The sequence below is a fragment of the Felis catus genome, chromosome B2 (assembly GCF_018350175.1).
Source record: "Felis catus isolate Fca126 chromosome B2, F.catus_Fca126_mat1.0, whole genome shotgun sequence".
Lineage (NCBI taxonomy): Eukaryota > Metazoa > Chordata > Mammalia > Carnivora > Felidae > Felis > Felis catus.
The window spans coordinates 56074747-56096908 of NC_058372.1; the positions used below are offsets into that span (position 1 = coordinate 56074747).

General features: G+C 35.7%; 1 protein-coding gene across 16 annotated transcripts in view; it reads right to left on the reverse strand.

Annotated features, from left to right (window-relative positions):
• KHDRBS2 (KH RNA binding domain containing, signal transduction associated 2) overlaps positions 1 to 22162 on the reverse strand; it is a 610124-nt gene that overhangs the window by 443196 nt on the left and 144766 nt on the right. The gene's annotated exons all lie outside the window — the stretch shown is intronic.

A 22162-nucleotide genomic window follows, 5' to 3' on the forward strand; every position in this document is an offset into this window, starting at 1 on the left:
GTATCAAAAAAACCAAACACTCCACCAAAAAACAGTTATAAGTAATCAACATATTCAGTGTTTTTTGTGTGTCTCGCATCCATAAAATACAGCCAGACCAACACTAAACCATCCTACACACATAGGAAACTGATTGGAGGATTAACACAACAATTTCCACAACCTGAACTACAGAATTCAGCAGGTACACAGCACGGACAAGTGAACTTGGGGAGCGAGAAGCCGCGGGAAGGGGGGGGCTTTTGCGGGCAGAGAGAGGGCAGAGATGGGGGTGGGAATATGGGAAAAGCACCCCTTCGCAAAAGCAGCTGGAGAAAAACTGGAAAATTGGAAACAGCTGCAGGGACTAAACTAAAAAGGGAGAAAGGAGAAAGGAGAGGGTTTAAATTCCATTAAGACTGTAAACAAGGGGAGCACAAAGTCTGCAACTCAGTAGCTCCATACCTGGCAGTGCTCTGGTGGGAAGGGTGAATCCACAGGAACAGAGTGGGGTCTGGGAGGTTCTCAGGCCACATGGGGAAAAGTGGTTCCACTGCTGGAAGGACAATTGGTAGAGAATGTTGAAGCCACCTGGTCCCAACAGACACCGGAAGGGGGCCACATTTGCTGGTGCTGGAACAAGGTCATGAAGGGTGAAGCCTGGTGCCAGATGTGTCTTGTGATTTTCCATAATCCCTGAAAAGCTGCTGCTACACTATCTCATGACCTTTTTCTGGGGCGGGCTGGCACCTGGCCGCAGTCTCAGGGCACCGGCAGCAGCAGGGTTCAGCAGGCGCCTGGGTACAGCCAGCATTCGGCCATTGCTCGGTGAGACCCTCCTGCAGAGGAGCGGAACAGGTCAAAGCCACAATCCTTCAGAAGTAAGGGGCCAGGGAAAACAGCCACATCTGAGACAAAACTCAGGAGAGAGGTACTGCCTGGGGCTTGGTCACAGACAATGAAGAAGCGAGGAGTGGACAAAAGCTGAAGACAGGACAGGTGTGTGGCTGCTGATCTGGGATAACAGAGTTCTGATACTAGAGATTGGGTAGCTGGGTGGCGCCATTTTCACTGCAACTGTGCATGTGCATACTCACCTACAAGTACCACAACACTACACCCCAGTAGGCTAGCAGCACCATCTAGTGGAGAACGGAGCCATTACACTGAACCCCGCCCAACTGGTCCAACCTTGCTCTTCAAGAACACAAGTATCACTGCCTACTTAGTTTATGGACTATAAAGCGCTACATAGTCTGACTTCTAGGGGAAAACAAAGTAGTTTCAATCCTACTTCAATCTGTTAGAAGGTCTATCAATTCAATTTTCTTTCTTTTTTTTCTCTCTTTTACACTTCTTTTCTTTTTCTAAATACAGAAAGAGGAAAAATTCATTTTTATTTTCAATTTTTACTAAAAATAAGTTTTATTTTTTTTACTATATTTTTTATTTTCTGGTAATTTTTTTCAAATTCTATTTTACTTCCATCATTTTATTTTAGTCTACTTCAGTGTATTCACCTTTTCAAATTTTCAAACGATTTCCGTTTTGTTTCTTTTTTATCTTTTTCATTTCTTTTCTTTCTCTTGAATACAGAAAGAGAAAAACTTCATTTTTCCTTTCAATTTGTATTAAAAATACTTTTCTTTAGTTTTTTAAATATAAATTTTGCTTTTATGTAAATTTTTCCAAATTCTATTTTACTTCCATCATTTTATTTTAGTCTACTACAGTGTATTCACTTTTTCAAATTTTCAGACAATTTCCCTTTTTTTCTCTTTTTGCTCTTTTTTGTTTCTTTTCTTTTTCTTGAATACAGAAAGAAAAAATTCATTTTTACTTTTAATTTTTATTCAAAATATTCTTCTTTAAATTTTTTTCTACTGTATTCTATATTTTAGAGTATATTTTTTCAAATTCTATTTCACTCCCACCATCTTATTTTAGTCTACTTCAGTGTATTCATTTTTTCAAATTCTCAAACAATTTCCTTTTTTTTTTTTTTTGGTTGCATTCCTATATAGCAACAATGAAGCAACAGAAAGAAAAATCAAGGACTCGATCACATTTACAGTTGCACAAAAAAACATAAAATACCTAGGAATAAATCTAACCAAAGAGGTGAAAAACCTATACACTGAAAACTATAGAAAGCTTACGAAAGAAATTGAAGAAGACACAAAAAATGGAAAAAGATTCTATGCTCCTGGATAGGAAGCACAAATATTGTTAAAATGTCGATACTACCCAAAGCAATCTACATATTCAATGCAATCCCTATCAAAGTAACACCAGCATTCTTCACAGAGCTAAAACAAATAATCCTAAAATTTGTATGGAACCACAAAAGATCCCAAATAGCCAAAGCAATCTTGAAAAAGAAAACCAAGCAGGAGGCATCACAACCCCAGACTCCAAGCTATACTACAAAACTGTAACCATCAAGACAGTATGGTACTGGCACAACAAGAGACACTCAGATCAATGGAACAGAACAGAGAACCCAGAAGTGGACCCACAAATGTATGGCCAACTAATCTTTGACAAAGCAGGAAAGAATATCCAATGGAATAAAGACAGTCTCTTCAGCAAGTGGTCCTGGGAAAACTGGACAGCGACATGCAGAAGAATGAACCTGGACCACTTTCTTATACCATACACAACAATAAACTCAAAATGGATGAAAGACCTCAATGTAAGACAGGAAGCTATCAAAATCCTTGAGGAGAAAACAGGCAAAACCTCTTTGATCTTGGCCGTAGCAACTTCTTACTCAACATGTCTCTGGAAGCAAGGGAAACAAAAGCAAAAATGAACTACTGGGACCTCATCAAAATAAAATCTTCTGCACAGTGAAGGAAACAATCAGCAAAACTAAAAGGCAACCGACAGAATCGTAGAAGATACTTGCAAATGATATATCAAAGGGTTAGTATCCAAAGTCTATAAAGAACTTACCAAACTCAACACCCAAAAACAAATAATCCTGTGAAGAAATGGGCAAAAAACATGAATAGACACTTCTCCAAAGAAGACATCCAGATGGTCAACCGACACATGAAAAAATGCTCAACATCACTCGTCATCAGGGTAATACAAATCAAAACCACAATGAGATACCACCTGACACCTGTCAGAATGGCTAACATTAACAACTCAGGCAACAACAGATGTTGGTGAGGATGCAGAGAAAGAGGATCTCTTTTGCATTGTTGGTGGGAATGCAAGCTGGTGCAGCCACTCTGGAAAACAGTATGGAGGTTCCTCAAAAACCAAAAATACAACTACCCTATGCCCCAGCAATTGCACTACTAGGCATTTATCCAAGGGATACAGGTGTGCTGTTTCGAAGGGAAACATGCACCCCCATGTTTATGGCAGCACTATCAACAATAGCCAAAGTATGGAAAGAGCCCAAATGTCCATCGATGGTTGAATGGATAAAGAAGATGTGGTATATATATACAATGGATATTACTCGGCAATCCAAAAGAATGAAATCTTGACACGTGCAACTACATGGATGGAACTGGAGGGTATTATGCTAAGTGAAATTAGTCAGAGAAAGGCAAAAATCATATGACCTCACTTATCTGAGGACTTTAAGAGACAAAACAGATGAATATAAGGGAAGATAAACAAAAATAATATAAAAACAGGGAGGGGGACAAACGAGAAGAGACTCATAAATATGGAGAACAAACTGAGGGTTACTGGAGGGGGTGTGGGAGGGGGGATGGGCTAAATGGGTAAGGGGCACTAAGGAATCTACTGAAATCATTGTTGCACTATGTTCTAAGTAATTTGGATGTAAATTTAAAAAAAATTTTAAATTAAAAAAAATGTATAAAATGACTCAAATTACAAAAAAAAATATCAAGGTCAAAAGCAAATGGTACTTCTATGTTAAAAAATAATAGACCGTTAGGCTCTTGGTTGTCTCAGTTGGTTGAGCGACCAACTTCGGCTCAGGTCATTATCTCACAGTTTGTGAGTTTGAGCCCCACGTTGGGCTCAGTGCTGACAGCTCAGAGACTGGAGCCTGCTTCGGATTCTGTGTCTCCCCCTCTCTCTGCCCCTCCCCTGCTCATGTTCTCTTTATCTCTGTCTCTCAATAATAAATAAACGTTAAAAATTTTTCAAAAAATTAATAGACCATAATGAGAACATGATCATGAATTTCTTTTGATTTTTAAAGAAATCTTAGTGAACATTAAAAAATATATAAAATAAAAATATAAAAAGCATCTGCACAGCCAAAGAAATAATGAGCAAAATGAAAAGGAAACACTTGGATTGGGAAAAAATATTTGCAAATCATATACCTGATAAGAGGTTAATATCCAAAATATATACGGAACTCATACAACTTAATAGGAAATAAATAAAAACCCCAATTAGTAAAATAGTCAGAGGATCTAATAGAAATTATTTTCCCCAGAAGACATGCAAATGGCAAATAGGTACTTGAAAAGATGCTCAATATCACTAGCAATCAAAGAAATGCAAATCAAAACCACAGTGAAATTTCATCTCACACCTCTTATAATAGCTATTATAAAACAGACAAGAGATAACAAATGTTGGTGAACATGTGGAGAAAAGGGAACTTTTGGGCACTGCTGATTGGGTGAAAATTTGTTCAGCCACTATGGAAAACAGTATAAAGTTTCCTCAAAAAAATAAAAGTAGAACTACCATATTATTCAGAAATCTCACTCTGGGTATATATATCCAAAGGAAATGAAACCAGGATATTGAAGAGTTATCTGCACTCACATATTCATTGCAGCATTATCTACAATAGCAAAGATATAGAAACAACTTGTGTTGGATATAGTGGACATGAGACAGATACATATCTATATAGGGATATGTAGATATACATACACATATACATGCATATGTATGACATATGTATGGATATATACACATACATACAATTTAATATTATTTAGCCATGGGAAAGAAGAAAATCCTGCCATTTGTGACAGTGTGGGTGGGCCTTGAGGGCATTATGCTAAGTGAGATAAGTGAGACAGAGAAAGACAATTACTCTATGATATGTATGCAATCTAAAAAACCTGAACATATAAAAAAAAAGTAGACGGTGGTTGCCAGGGGCTGGGAAGTGAAGAAATGAGGAGACACCACTCAAAGGCACAATAAGTTCCAGGGTTAGTTAACAATACTGTATTACATATTTGAAAGTTGCTTAGACTTAGATCTTAAGTTTTCCCACCATCAAAAAAATAAATAAAAACAGTAATTACATGACATGATGGAAGTCTTACCCAATGCTACTGTAGTAATCATTTCACAATACATAAGTGTATCAAATGAAAAAATTGTACAACTTAAACTTAAGGATATATATCAGTTATATGTCAATATACTGGAAAAACCAAATGCAACAAAAAATAAAAATTAATGATTCCGGGGCATCTGGGTGGCTCAGTTGGGTAAGCATCTGACTTCAACTCAGGTCATGATCTCACAATTTGTGAGTTCGAGCCCCATGTCAGGCTCTGTGCTGACAGTTCAGAGACTGGAGTTTATTTTTAAAGTAAACATTTTTAAAAAATTACTGTTTCCCACTCTGTGGAATTAATGAGAGTCCATAAAATGCTTGAGTGACCAAATAAAATGTCACTTGCAAGAAACATTTACTTTCTATAAAGGAGCTAGGAGGGCTTTTCTCTCCAATTGTGAGTTTACAAAAAGGAGAAACAGCATGTTTTAGTGACCTACTTCTACAATATAATAGTTTTAAGATGTTAAGCAGGTCACTAATCCTTCCTGAGCCTATTTTTTCCTTATTTGAGAAATGGGATGGAAATAATATCAATCATAAAAAGTATTAAATAAAATAAAATGTAAAATATTTTAAAATCTTACAATTCTGTATAAGTATTTTTTTCATCAACTAATTATATTATGATCTAAGTGACAGAAGTTATAATCTTGGTATTATCAACAATGACAGCTTACATTTAATATGCATTGTCATTTACTAGGCATTATTCTAATCATTTTATCTATATTAACTCATTAACAGTCTTATTATGCCCATTTTACAGACAAAGAATCAGGAGAATTAAAGGGGAATCTAGACACGTTGGTTCCAGAGTACACATTCCCAACTTCAATCTTATTAATCCTAATCAAACAAACAAGCAAAAGCCATGGTAAATTCATGTTGCAATATACATGTTATTTTTTTAAATTTTTTTTAAATGTTTATTTATTTTTTAAAGAGATAGAGTGTGAGTGGGGGAGGGGCAGAGAGAAAGGGAGACACAGAATCTGAAGCAGGCTCCAGGCTCTGTGCTGACAGCTCAGGGCTGAACTCAGAAACTGCAAGGTCATGGCCTGAGCCAAAGTCCAATGCTCAACCAACTGCGCCACCCAGGCGCCCCTATGCATGTTATTTTTTTTAATTTAAAATAAATAAGATAAATAAAATTTAATTTAAAATAAATAAAATTATGTTAATTTTTTAAATCATGTGAAAATTTGAAGATTCTTAATATTGAAGAAACATCACATTCAATATTTAATAATTTCCAGACCCATGAATCACTTTACTGGCATAAGTATTTAGTAGAAGAAATTAATATCTGCCCATTGAAACTACTTCTCAGTTGTCCACCCATTTCCAATCATTTAATTTAGGAATGGTTCAGTTGATTCTGATTCTGTATGATAAAATGATTCTAAACTACCACAGTTTCTCCCTTCTTTTAAAAGTATCCAAATTGATGTAAATTTTCAATTCCAAAAGTATTGTTTTGATTGTCGTTTATTTCAAAAGTCCGCTTTACTCCAACAAAGAATGAGTTTGAATATAAATCACAATTAATTTTTACATTACGGGTATCCACAACATGAGGCCATGGAGAAGAGAGTCAAGGATGATATGTCTATACTGTGCAGAACACCATATCCACTAATGGTCCAGTTCACGCCTGGCGTCCTGCTGTTGAAGTCAGAATTAGAATTTGCTGCTGGCTGTAGGTGCTACCATTATCTCATTACTAATTATTTCACAGACATGGAGCTATAAAAGCTTAGAGAGGGCAAGTAAATTTTCCAAGGGTAGAGCATCAAATGGCAAAGGTAAAATGAAAGGCACACTCCAAAGTCTTAAGCATCTGGATTAACTTAATCTTACAGTTGTGAGATGATCTTTCACTAAAAATAGAATGCTGACAGAATCAATCGGAGGAAAAAAATATATTTATGTGTGTGTAATGACTTGCTTTGTGCAAGCAATTGCTGAAGGTACATCAACTTTCAAAACTCCAGAAAAATTTTGTTTTCTAATTAGCAAATTTCTTATTTTGTGAGGCTATTTCCATGCTCTAATAATATACAATCTGTTCTCTCTCTTTATTCTCTTAAAACACCAGTGTCCACTACAAATGAGCGATAAGGCCATTTAAACAAGGTCAGCTTCATCAGCATTATCAAATTACTTGAGGACAAACTCCAATCATATTTTTTAATTTTTTTATGTTTATCTATTTTTTAGAGAGATAGAGTGTAAGGTAGGGAGGGGCAGAGAGAGAGGGAGACACAGAATCCAAAGCAGGCTCCAGGCTCTGAGCTGTCAGCACAGACCCCAGTGCGGGGCTCAAACTCACAAATGGTGAGATCATGACCCGAGCCGAAGTCGGACACTCAACTGACTGAGCCACCCAGGTGCCCCTCCAATCCTATTTTTTGAAGTTTTCTAAAACATGCTACAAATTTATCCTAAGCCCTTAAATTTTGCCTTCTGTTTTTCAATACAACATTGCCAAACCTCTAATGCTTTCAAATTATTGATTCCATAATTTTTATATTGCACACTATCCAATAAATTACATTTGCTCAAAGTTGTATCTAATTTTTAAGAAGCATTAAGCCACAAAAGAGAATGTTAGCACCTTGCACTGTGATGCATTTTATATGCTTGTGTTCAGGTGGGCAAATCCTATGATGCTATTTGACAACATCAGACAGTGGTAGTCTCCATCCTGTGGACATTCATAAACACTGTTCCCTTTGTTATTGGTATGCTTTGGTTTTGGCAGTTTTGCATTTATCAATTAAAATACAAACAAATCACATATTCTTTGTAAATAGCTGTCTTTTTGAGCCTTGATAAGATGTGGGTGGATAAAACAATATCACACTGATTCATCATTTTTTCCTCCTGTATGTGCCCGTCTCAGTGTGTGTTTAAACTGCTTTGGCAAAGGTTACGAATATTTCCAAATACTGCTAAATTTGATGGCCACTTTTCTGTTCTCGTCTTACCTCACAGCTTGTAAAGAGTTGGAGATTCTAAATACTGGTGTCCCCAGGCATCTGAACGTGGCCTTCTGCTCCTGCCTGCGTGACCTTCTTCACCTCTTTGGCTTCCAGTGTCACATAATAAATGTCTACTTGGAAACTCAATCTTGAGCACTAATCTCAAGCAATCTGCAACTTCTTACAAGATAGAGGCTGTCCCTGAATCCGCATCCCCTGTAAAATAAAGTCCCAAGTTTTTAGAGTTGGATACATGAGTTGGTGTTCATCTACTACTCTCTGAAGTGTTTCCCTCAACTTATACCCCTTTGAATTGTGCTGTGGGCCACAAAACAATTAGAGTTCCTTCGTACACAAACCTGTTTCATACCTTATTCACATATTTCCTTTTTACTGGAATTTCCTTCTTAATTCAATGGAAACTTGCTGAAGAATCAGTTCTGGGGGCACCTGGGTGGCTCAGTCAGTTAAGCGTCCGACTCTTGATTTTGGCTCAGGTCATGATCTTGTGGCTTCTCAGATCATGTAATTCAGTATTACATACAGACGTTCAGTAATTACAAAAAGTTATTTCCACTGTGGTTAATTTTAGCACTGATTTTTTTAGTCTTATAAACAGTGATATCGATATAAGCTAGAATATCCATAAAGAATTTGGTCTGGTTAAAAATGGCTTTGTGTAAGTCTAGTCTGTTACCTACACATGCCATTTGTCTTTATGGTTTCTTTTGCACCCTCCTCTTCTCTGACTCATAAACTTCCTAATCATAGTTCAAGAGTACTCATTATTACCCTAATCTTAACAACAAGCATGCAATGAATCAATCCTTATTTGTAGATCTCTGGCATATTTTCCCTCCTTCCTTAGAAGAATACATCTTCTACGAAAGATTTTTCTTCTCCAGCATCTCAAAGTTTTCCATTCTTCATAAATTTAAACAAATTCTCCCACTTTCTATTATTCTTTCTAGAGTCCCTAGGCTGCTATTTTCATGGTTCCCATTCAGAGAAAGAACCTGATAAACCTCACCTGAGCTTTAGAACCATGATTTCTTTAATTTTATATATGGATTTCCCTGGCTGAACAACTAGAGACTATGCACACCCTTGATTTACTTGAGTTTTCCTGCTCCTAACCCCTCCTTTTGTCAATTTTAGCCTTCTTCCACATGGATGAATGAGTGAGTCATGAAACAGGGCTGCAACATTTTTCACAATATGGTGAGGAGGTATATGATAAAGTCCTGTTAAACTCAAGACCAAGGGATTTCATTTGGTGGAGTTTAGAGTAGAGACCTTGTAAGGAGGAGTCACTTATCTTGATACAATTAAAGATTCAAAACTTAAGCTACTGAAATGGAGTCAAAAGATATGTATAAGGTATGAACAGATATTTTTCATCTGTTCATACAAAAAAAACCCATCCAGATGACTAACAGACACAAGAAAAGATGCTCAATATCACTCATCATCAGGGAAAATCAAAACCATGATGAGATACCACCTCACACCCATCAGAATGGCTAAAATGAACAACACAGGAAACAAGAGATATTGGTGAGGATGCAGAGAAAGGGAACTCTCTTATATTGTTGGTGGGAATACAACCTGGTGCAGCCACTCTAGAAAACAGTATGGAGGTTTCTCAGAAAGTTATAAATAGGACTACCTTATGATCCAGCAATTGCACTATTAGGTATTTACCCAAAGGGTGCAAAAATACTGATTCAAAGGGGCACATGCACCTCAATGTTTACAGCAACATTATCAACTATAGCCAAATTGTGGAGATAGTCCAAATGTCCATCAACTGATGAATGGATAAAGATATACAATGGAATATTATTCAGCTATAAAAAGGAATGAAATCTTGCAGTCTGCAACAATGTGAATGAAAGTAGAGTGTATTATGCCAAGCAAAATCAGTCAAGAAAAGGCAGAAACCATGTGATTTCACTCATATGTGGAATTTAAGAAACAAAACAGATGAACATAGGAGAAGTGGGGGGGAGAGAAACGAGAAGAAAGAAAACCATAAGAAACTCTTAACTACAGAGAAACAAACTGAGGGTTAATGGAGGGAGGTGGATGGGGGGATAGGCTAGATGGATATGAGTATTAAGGAGCAAACTTGTTGTGATGAGCACTGGGAGTTATATGTAAGTGATGAATCACTAAATTCTATACCTGAAACCAATATTACCCTATGTGTTAACTAACTGAAATTTAAATAAAAATCTGAAACAACCAAACAAAAAAAGATATGCACAATGACTATGTGTGAGCTGGAAATGTTGTTAAAATTAAAATATTCACAATACTATGTGTTACCAATATTTCCTCGACTTAACCATTGAACCTCCCTAAGAAGCATGGGCTTTCAAAAGAAATAAAAAAAACCTTCAATATCATTTGTTTTCATTTTTACTTCATTTAATCTTTTTCCTGAGTGTAAGAATATTTCAGTTCACTCTTCTAGCAAATTTCAATTACATAACAGTGTTATCAACTATAATCACCATGTTTTACATTAGTTCCTCAGAACTTATTCATCTTATAGTTGATAGTCTGTGCCCTTTTATCAACCTCTCCTTATTTCTCCCTCCCACTAGCTCCTGACAAATGATAGATATGTAGATCTGTTTCTATCAATTTGACTTCAGTTTTTTTTTTTTTATTCCACATGTAAATGATAACATACAGTATTTGTCTTTCTCTCTCTGGCTAATTTTACTTAGCATAATGCTCTTAAGGTACATCCATGTTGTCACAAAGGATAGGATTTCCTTCTTTCTCATAGTGAATATTATTTCATTGTATACATACCACATATTCTTTATCCATTCACCCTTATGCAGACACTTAAGTTGTTTCCTTATCTTGGCTATTGTGAATAATGTCGCTAAGGAACATGGGGTGGGGGGTGGTGGTGGTGCAGATATCTTTTCAATGCCCTAATTTCATTTCCTTTGGATAGATACCCAGAGTGGGACTACTGAACCAGATAGTAGTTCTGTTTTTAATGTTTGCAGAACTTCCATAATGTTTTTCATGGTGGGCAAACCAACAGTGCACAAGGGTTCCCATTTCTCTATAGTCTCCCCCACATTTGTTATCTCTTATCTTTTTGATAATAGCCACTCTAACAGGTGTGAGATTATATCTTACTATAGTTTTGATTTGTTTCAGTCTTATACTCACACCTTTAATCCTATTTGAGTTGATTTTGTGTATGGTGTGAGATAGGGGTCCAGTTTCATTCTTTTTAATGTGATTATCCAGTTTTCCCATCACCATTTATTGAAAAAACTATTCTTACCCCATTATAAATTCTTGGTTCCTCTGCTGTAAATTAATTGGCCATAAATTCATGGGTTTATTTTTGAAATATTTATTCTGTTACACTGAAGTGTGTGTCTGTTTTTATGCCAATATTATATTATTTTCATTACCATAGCTTTTTAATATAGTTGAAATCAGGAAATGTGATGTCTCTAGCTATGTTCTTCTTTTTCAAGATTGCTTTGACTATTCAGGATCTTGTACATTCTATGGGTTTGGACAAATATATAATGACATGTATGCATTATTATAGTATCATAGAGAGTATTTCTTACCCTAAAAGTCCTATGTGCTCCATTTATTCATCCCTCCCTCTCCTCCAAAATCCTTGGCAACCATTGATTTTTTTTTTTTGTCTCCATAGTTTTGCCTTTTTCAGAATGTCATCTATTTGGAATTAATCCGATTTTGGAATGGCTTCTCTCACTTAGTAATATGTTTAAGTTGCCTCCATGTTTTTTTCATGGCTTGATAGTTCATTTCTTTTTAAAACTGAGATATATTGTCTAGATTTATCACAGTTTATTTATCCATTCATTTACTGAAGAACATTGCCAACTTTTGGCAATGATGAATAAAGCTGCTATAAACATCTATGTGTAGGCTTCTGTGTGGATATAAATTTTGAAATCCTTAGGTAAATACCAAAAAGTATGATTGCTGAAGTATATGATAAGAGTTTCTTTAGTTTTGTAAGAAATTGTTAAACTGTCTTCCAAAGTGACTGAATTCTCCAACATTATTAAACTCCCTTTTATGAACAAATATTTAAGCTTTGTGGGGTGGGGAAGGGTGAAATAAAGGGGACTAGAAGTATAAACTTTCAGTTATAAAATAAGTCACACAGATGAAAAGTACAGCATAGCGAATATTGTCAATAATATTGTAAATACATTGTATGGTGACAATAATGACCACACTTATTGTGGTGGGCAATTAAGGAAGGTATACAACTGTCAAATCAATATATTATACATCTGAAACTAATATAACGTGTAAATTACACTTCAATAATTAAAAAATAGATCAAAATTTAAAATTCTTACTATAACATACTAGTAATCTAATAGGTTATAAACTAATAGTGTAAAATATATGGAATTTGAAAAGGAAATGAAGTTTTTATTATACTAAGGTTTCTTAAATTTCATAAATTAAGATACAAATGGGAACAACTCTTAGGTAATTCTTTATTTTGTGTCAAAATTTACTGTGTTATAATTTCTACTAATTTTTGCCCTCTGTAACCATACAGGATGTATGTTCCTGGTCCTTAATTATCTGAAAAATTTTTACTAATATAAAGGCTATATTTACCTTTAAACCTAATATTTCTAGTTTCCTTATAACATTTTGAGATCCTATGAACACTTCTGGTTATGATTTTCTGTAGTTTCTCATTCACTGATTGATCCATTCACTGTTTGATTAATTCACTTATTCAATCATGCCATTATTATATGCCTAGAATCTTCCAGGCACCATGGGTTATGCTGAGAAGCCACTGAAAATAGACATAAAAAACAGTCTCTGTTTTATATCTTTCCCACTTTTTATAGAATTAATAACTTTTCCTTCTATCCTTTTGTATCAGCTTTCTTGAGTCTACTGCAACCAGTAACTTTCCTGCATTTAAATGCTTACAAATCTATGCCCTCCTATTAGTCTACAGTTTTTCCAGGGCAGGGACAGTTAAGTAAGTGTTTACATAGAGTTGTAGTTCAGAGCATTTACTCTTGAGCCAAACGAGGCTCTGACCCTTACTCCTTGTAGGACCTCAAGGCAAATTACTCCCTGTTCCTATTTCCCCAGCTGGCAAATGGGGCTATTAGCAGTAGTTACTTCATAGGGTTGAGATGATTCTTGTTATTGAATTTTTCAGTCTATTTCCTTTGGTTTGTAGTTGATGAAAAGATCTCTATGATTCTGGACAGATGGATTGTGAATTCAAATATTCACTGTGTAAGATTTTCTCTTTAAGGATGGATTTTAATAAGTATTTTAGTGGAAATGTAGGAGGGATGATTTTTAGGCAATAGATACTATTTAAAACAAAGAGTCCAAATTTCTCTTAAATATTGTATTTTATAAAGAAAGCGAGAGTGTCACAGTCTCTTAAAATAATAACTGCCTTTCAAATCTGTTGAATGAATGAACTGCATTAACTATTTTCATTCAACTGATAAATTTAAGATTTATACCTTTCTAAATACATCTTTAATGTTGATATTCATAAGCATGACAGAATTAATAACTTCCTCCATATGAAGACTATTATAAGAACACATTAAAAACATCAACATTTTAAAACCACATCCCAGCCAATAAACAGATTAATATAAAATTAAAAACAAATTTAAAGTAGTTATTTTCTACTTATATACCTGACATGATTATAATTATATAATTACTATGGAGTAACAGAAGAGTTTCAGGATATAACTGACTCCGTTATAGACATGATAAATATAATGTGTATGACTATTACTGCATGATAAATAGGACCTTTTTTATTCATGAGGTTGGATGTCAGACTCAACTGAAAAATGTGTATCATATTCAATGTATTTATTCCAAGGCTTGTTAAAATTACTCTATTTTGCTGAAGATGGAAAAAATAACAACCATTTTTCTATGTTTTATGGATTAAAACAGTATGAAATGATGGCTTTAAATTTCCTATGTTTACAACTTTATTAAAACCCCACAAGTTATACACTTGATTAAAGATTTATGGAAGACACATTGAATTGCATTCTTATAGGTAACTGTCATGATTTCATGGGGGATGACTGCTCAAATATTAGAGCACCCTGACAACATCCATCACAGCTACAGAAAGTAAAGTTCCAAAGTGCAAAAAATGCATTCATAAAAAATATATCACAGGAACAAAAAAGAATAAGTCATTAGACATAGAATACATAAACCAACTATATATTTTTGATACTCTGGGTTAAATTTAAATAGCAATAGAAATTGAGCTATTAATGAAGATCTAAATCTTCTTAAGGACTTAAATATTGTAACTATTTGCAGGTTTTAAAAGAACCAGATTAGTACCCCAATGTTTACAGCAGCACTCTCAACAATAGCCAAATTATGGAAAGAGCCCAAATGTCCATCAGCTGATGAATGGATAAAGAAATTGTGGTTTATATACACAATGGAGTACTACGTGGCAATGAGAAAGAATGAAATATGGCTCTTTGTAGCAACGTGGATGGAACTGGAGAGTGTGATGCTAAGTGAAATAAGCCATACAGAGAAAGACAGATACCATATGTGTTCACTCTTATGTGGATCCTGAGAAACTTCACAGAAACCCATGGGGAAGGGGAAGAAAAAAAAAAGAGGTTAGAGTGGGAGAGAGCCAAAGCATAAGAGACTCTTAAAAACTGAGAACAGGGGCGCCTGGGTGGCGCAGTCGGTTAAGCGTCCGACTTCAGCCAGGTCACGATCTCGCGGTCCGTGAGTTCGAGCCCCGCGTCGGGCTCTGGGCTGATGGCTCAGAGCCTGGAGCCTGTTTCCGATTCTGTGTCTCCCTCTCTCTCTGCCCCTCGCCCGTTCATGCTCTGTCTCTCTCTGTCCCCCCCAAAAAAAATAAATAAACGTTGAAAAAAAAACAAACTGAGAACAAACTGAGGGTTGTTGGGGGGTGGAAGGGAGGGGAGGGTGGGTGATGGATATTGAGGAGGGCACCTGTTGGGATGAGCACTGGGTGTTGTATGGAAACCAATTTGACAATAAATTTCATATATTTTAAAAAATAAAGTAGAATAAAATAAAATGTTGGGGGGTGGAAGGGAGGGGAGGGTGGGTGATGGATATTGAGGAGGGCACCTGTTGGGATGAGCACTGGGTGTTGTATGGAAACCAATTTGACAATAAATTTCATATATTTTAAAAAATAAAGTAGAATAAAATAAAATGGCCTAGATAGCATAACACTTTCCAGTTCCATCCATGTTGCTATAAAAGGCCATATTTCATTCTTTCTCATTGCCACATAGTATTCCATTGTGTATATAAATAAGTCATAAAGAGAAAGATACCATATGTTTTCACTCTTATGTGGATCCTGAGAAACTTAACAGAAACCCATGGGGGAGGGGAAGAAAAAAAAAGAGGTTAGAGTAGGAGAGAGCCAAAGCATAAGAGACTCTTAAAAACTGAGAACAAACTGAGGGCTGATGGGGGCTGCGAGGGAGGGGAGGGTGGGTGATGGGTATTGAGGAGGGCACCTGTTGGGATGAGCACTGGGTGTTGTATGGAAACCAATTTGACAATAAATTTCATATATTAAAAAAAAAAAGACAAAAAAATAAAAGAACCAGATTAAAATATGCTTTAAATATGTCAACTAAAGAATCAGTGACCAAAGAGTGCTGTTTGCTTTCTAGCATTGTGTTACCCAATATGATGGCCAGAAGTCACATCTCACTATTTTAATTTAAATGAATTGAAATTAAATAGCATTAAAAATTCAGTTTCTCAGTCACACTAGCCATATTTCAAATGCTCAAAGCCATATGTAGCTGGTTAGTGACTAATACATTAGATAGTACAGACAGAACATCTCTATCACCATATAAAGTTCTGTTAAAGAAAAGCAGTCTAGAGTTTTAAGAAAACACTACTCTGCAGAAATAGGAATATATAACCAAATTGTTCTTATCATGTGAAGCCAGTGTTCTAGATGTTATATATAATATTTCAAAATGGAAAAATTAGCTAGTTTATCTTCATAGATGATTAGCTGAAAAATGTCCATAGATTTTAAGAGTGGACATGTTATCTGTATGTAACTATTAAACATACACATACATACATATGTATGTATGTGTATGTATATGTATATATACATAAATTATATATATACATATATATAATAAAACTAGCTTCATTGCTCATGATCACTGTTTTTTAAAAATTCCAAAATCTTTAGTAGATATATAACTCTGTCTGATAAAATTAACAGAGAAACCAAAACAGATGGTATTATTCTTTTCACAGTGTTGGCAGGAGGAGGTGAATTAGAAATACTAGGATTTTTTCAAAAATAAATATATTTTTCTTAATTTTAAAAAAGGGGCGCCTGGGTGGCTCAGTCAGTTAAGCGTCTGATTTCAGCTCAGGTCATGATCTCGCAGTGTGCAAGTTCAAGTCCTGCATCAGGCTCTGTGCTGACAGCTCGGAGCCAGGAGCTTGCTTCAGATTCTGTGTCTCCCTTTCTCTCTGCTCCTCCCCTATTCACACTCTGCCTCTCTCTCTCTCAAAAATAAAGTAAAAAATAAAATAAATTAGAAATACTAGAATTATAATCACGATAGAATTATCCCCTTAGAAGAGTAATAAAGACATGTAATAAGGTGAGAAAATTGAGAGGCAGTGAAGTTAGGGACCTAGAGGTAGTTTGCAACAGTTCACTAAGAATGGCCCAAAGGTCCCCTGCAGAGTGGGGTATGCAAGAGCATGGGCTCAGAATAAGATTCCTGAGTCACTGATCTGAGGTATATAATCTTAGTCAAGTTCCTTAAATTCTCTATTCATCAGTTTCTTCATCTATAAAAAGGTAAGAATGGCATATTCTTCATTATGATTTTTATGAAGATACTAGCTAATAGGAAACATAACAAATGTTAACTAATAGTAGTATTTGTAAAGGTAATGAGATTACTATTAACATTATTAGATCCAGAAAAACCTGTGCTTGCTTTTAAAATGCAGATTTCTAAAATTTATCCCATTTAGTGCAATCAGAATTTCTGCCTATGAAGCTTACTGATAAATGTTTCACAAACACTCCAAGTAATCCTTATGTGTACCCACATTTGAGAAACTTTGGTAGTAGAAAGACTGCATTCTTGAACATTAGTACTCAGTTTGGATTGAGACACTTCTTGGAGCTTTAGCTTCCTCATCTGTAAAATGGTAAAATAATATTTATTTCATAAACTCATTGTAAGGGTGTTATTATTAGTTAGGATCCCAACAAGATCCACTAAAATTGCAATAATTCAGAGGGCTTATTTACAAAAGATATATTTAAAAAGATAAAAGCAGCATATAAGGGTCGCACAAGTGAGTCTCCATGTGGGGCCTATAACATCAAGCTGTATCTTCATGAAGTCTAAAGACAAGAAGGAGCAGAGGTTAGCAGGAGAGGAAGTGCTGTAGAGCAGGATTCCACAAGAGGAACAATGAGACTGATAACAAATAGCCATCCTGAGAAATATCAGAAGTGAACCAGGGGAATAGATATCTTCACCTCATTCTCTATCCTTCTTCTCCCTGATTTCCTGTTGGAGTCCTAATTGGTGAAAACAGGAAGCCAGAGGCTATAGAGGTCTGTTGATGGAGTCCATGTATATCATGACTATAGCAGAAAAGGAGGACAGCAGTAGGGAATGAAGAAGTAAATAGGGGGAACCTGGGTGGCTCAGCTGGTTAAGCATCTGATTCTTGGTTTCAGCTCAGGTCATGATCTCAGAGTCATGAAACTAAGCCCCACATCCAGCTCCTCCTTGACAGTGTGCAGCCTGCTTGGAATTCTCTCTCACTCTTGCTCTCAAAAAAAAAAGAAAAAAAAAGAGATAAAAGAAAAAAATAAATGTAAATAGGAGATATATGTCCTACATATAAGGTGTCTACTATGGTGTCTCATTTTAAATGAATGATGTATTATCTTTATGGTGGACAGTGTTCTGAGCAAGTACATAAAAGTATCTAATGATATAAATCACATCTGTTCATTAACAAGATATTAAGAATAAGCTGAGGTAAATAGTTATGGACAGAAATCAGCAAAATGATCCAGTTTATTTTGATGAATGACATTGCTAAAAACTAGTTAATATTTTTGAAATGTTTGTAAATGTCTTACATTTTAACAGTGATGTTCAAAATATTAAGCAATTAAAAACACTTCAAAATAATCCTATAAGATAGATAGAAATTCATGTCCAATATATAATTACAAGAAAACTGAGATTTTAACTGGCTGATGAATACAAGAACTCAGATTCAAGTCTTTAGTGTAGTTTTAAAGTTTCTGTCCTTTGCTTGAATGATTAATCTACAGTAATCTCATCTGTGGTTTTGCTTTTCATGGTTTCAGTTACCCATGGTCAACCACAGTCCAGAATCAGATAATCCTCCTTTTCACTTATCATCAGGTCAGTAGTAGCCTAAACGCCATGTCACAAATGACTAAGGCATTCACCTCACTTCATCTCATCACATAGGCATTTTATTACCCCATATCATCACAAGAAGAATGAATAGAGTGCAATAAAATATTTTGAGAGAGACCACATTCATATTCCTCTTATTACTATATATGGTTATAACTGGTCTATTTTATTACTGTTATTGTTAATCTCTCACTGTGCCTAATTTATAAATTAAACTTTATCACAAGTATGTATGTACAGGGAAAAACATAGCATATGTATTATTCAATACTATCTGGGATTTCAGGCATCCACTGGGGGTCTTGAAATACATCCTTCACAGATAAGGGAAACTACTATACTTGTCAGCTAAAATCATCCTAGGGGAGCCTGGGTGGCTCAGTCAGTTAAGTGTCCGACTTCTGCTCAGGCCATGATCTCGTGGTTCCTGAGTTCGAGCCCCGGGTCAGGCTCTGCAGAGCCTGGAGCCTGCAGCCTGGAGCCTGCTTCAGATTCTGTGTCTCCCCCTCTCTCTGCCCCTCCCATACTCATGCTGTGTCTCTTTCTGTCTCTTGAATTTTTAAATCATTCTTATAACAATGTAAAAGTGAATACGCCAAGTAGGATATCCCTTATTTTCTTATCACTGAATACTTTAATGTTGTGATTTTCAAAGTGTGGTCTCTTAACCAAACTGATGAATCAGCATCATTTGGGAAATTGTTAGAATTGTAAACTATTGCCTCCCCCGCCCCCACCCCCCCCACCCCCGCCCCGCCAACCCCACTGAGTCAGAATTTCTGAGGGTGGAGCCCAGGAATCTGTCCCTTTACAAGCCCTGCCTGTGATCCTGGTGCAACTATAGTTTAAAAACCACTCTTTTAATGGATTATCCTTAATCAACTGCTGGCAGACAATATAGCTGAAACCTGAGTAGCTGGAAGGAAGCAAAATGGAGACTCTTCTACAGTTTTAGCCTGATTTAATGTGATGAATTTGTCACCATGTTAACCTTTCAATCATTATGTTTGTTTCCAGAAAGGTACCCAGTAGAAACATACAACATGCTAATATTATGTTCATTATGCACCACTTTTAATGTGTTTAAAAAGGATCAGGTCTCTTATTTTCTTTCTGATGCATTTTAGAAAATCCCCATGAATTCCACCATCAACACCAGAAATTATGCCTCTTAACATGAGATGAATATAGTTTTGAACCAGATTAACAAGGCCTACTTTGGTCTGATTTGTTTATGAAAATTAGTTGAGTATCACAGACATTGGTCAACATTGCTTGTGTGTGTGTGTGTGTGTCTGTGTGTGTGTAGGACCAGATAGTAAACATTTTGGGATTTTCAGACCATATGGTCTCTTTGAACTACTCTGCTATGTCATAACACAAATTAGCTGTAGACAATACATAATCAAAGGGATGTGGTTACATTCTAATAAAACTTTACCAGGAAAGGTCAAGGATTTGGTCCATGGGTTTGTCAACTCTAGTGAACTAAGGAATCTATTGATAACACTTTACACATGAAAAATAGAACTAAGGAAGATGGATTTTTTTTTTCAAATCATATATAGCTTAGTTAAGAGGTGGTTTCAGTAAATGATTCCCAATCAGGAGATAGGCTTCTTTAAATATGAGGAACTCATTAAAACTTAAGATTCAGCAGCATTCCATTACTATATAAATGTTTTTATCCATTATAGTTTATTCAAGATTATCTTAATTTTGTATGACTATCGCAAATGGAATAGTGTTTGCTTTTACTTAGATGATAGATTTGGTTTCTTGAAATTATGTTTTATGATGTTAAGGCTTTGACTTTTTTCTCCTTTATGAAAACAACATTAGAAAACCAATTACACTGTAAGACTAATGTTAAACTCTCAGTGTGAGTGGTTAGCTTGGCCTCTTTACCACAGCCAACAGTCACAATCATATGAGATTTCTGGCTTCTGCCTGGCAAATGCTTGCCAAGCACTTTAAAAGCACAGCGGTTTAGGCACACAGTCTTTTCTTCTGTTCCCTGAGGCAAGACTCATACATAGTTCTTTGGTGACATATGTAAGAATTCACTAACAGCACCTGCAAAGTTGGCCTGGTATCCTTATCTGAAATGTGCTCCTTCCCATTCCCTACTGTTTGGTCTGAGCCTCTGGATGCCAAACATCATTTGATTGACTTTCAGCTCTCTCTTAAATCAGTGTAATGCACAGATTCAGAGACTGCTTGTTTCATCTTCTAGATTTCTTGATGCTAAAGCAGATAGTCTTTGGGGATTACCCATATTAGGTATATAATTTCAAAATCAGTTTAATTAGAGCAAAATTGCAAACTCAAGATCTTCAGGGGCAATTCAGGAAACAATAATGAAAGCAAACTCCAGATATAAATTAAAAAGCACTGCAAGATTCATATTAAGTGACAAATGATAATTTGTCTTCAGTGTCAGTGAACAATAGAAAGGTGCTAGAGACTTGAGCAAACTAGAGAGGGCATATCCCATCTAAAGGAAAGACCCACTACTTCTCACCAACTGATTAATGGCCTTAGGCTATAAAAGCCTAGTAATAACCTCTTTTCCAAATTTTTTTTAAAAATAATATTTTGAAACAGATTTTCTATGTGAAGTACTTAGGTTTTAAATGCTGTCCACTAATTCCTGTTTCTTAAATATTGTGATTATTGAACACACTGCATGGGCTACTACTTTAGAAACCCTGACTTAGGTTTAATAAATTATTTAAAATCTTTGAGTTTATATCCTGATGTTCCCAAAGTTAAACGAACAAAATTTCCTCTAAGCGGCTTAATTATTGTTCAGTGAGATTTATTTAGCTGGGATCTTCAAATCACATGAAAAAGTTCACAGTGTGTAACCTTTTAATGTTTGCATCTCTGCATGTTTGCTTTGCTGCTGTGTTCACTTGCACATTTCCTATTCCTTTGTTGCCTGGGCCCACCATTGACAGATGTTAATGACAGACTTGTGGACTAACTCTACTATATAGGAGCACAACCATGATTGATCACTACTATATTCTGACGAAGACTTAGAATCAATGCAATAGCCTGCAAAGGCACACAATAACCTTCTGTTCTTGATTCCAAATACTGTATGCATAAAGGTTATCATATGCTCCTCTTCAGGCATCTAGGTGATCTTGACAAGCTTCAATTATTCGGTAATTGCCTCCGTTTTTCAACAGTTGTGCCCTTGGAATGCATTTGCTCTTCTGACTAATCAGATAACTTGAAGATGCAGTGCCACGTCTGCAATAAAACCAATATTGATAAGACTCGCCTGGTATTTTAAAGGATACATATTTCGGGAGAAAATTATACTATCAATTGTG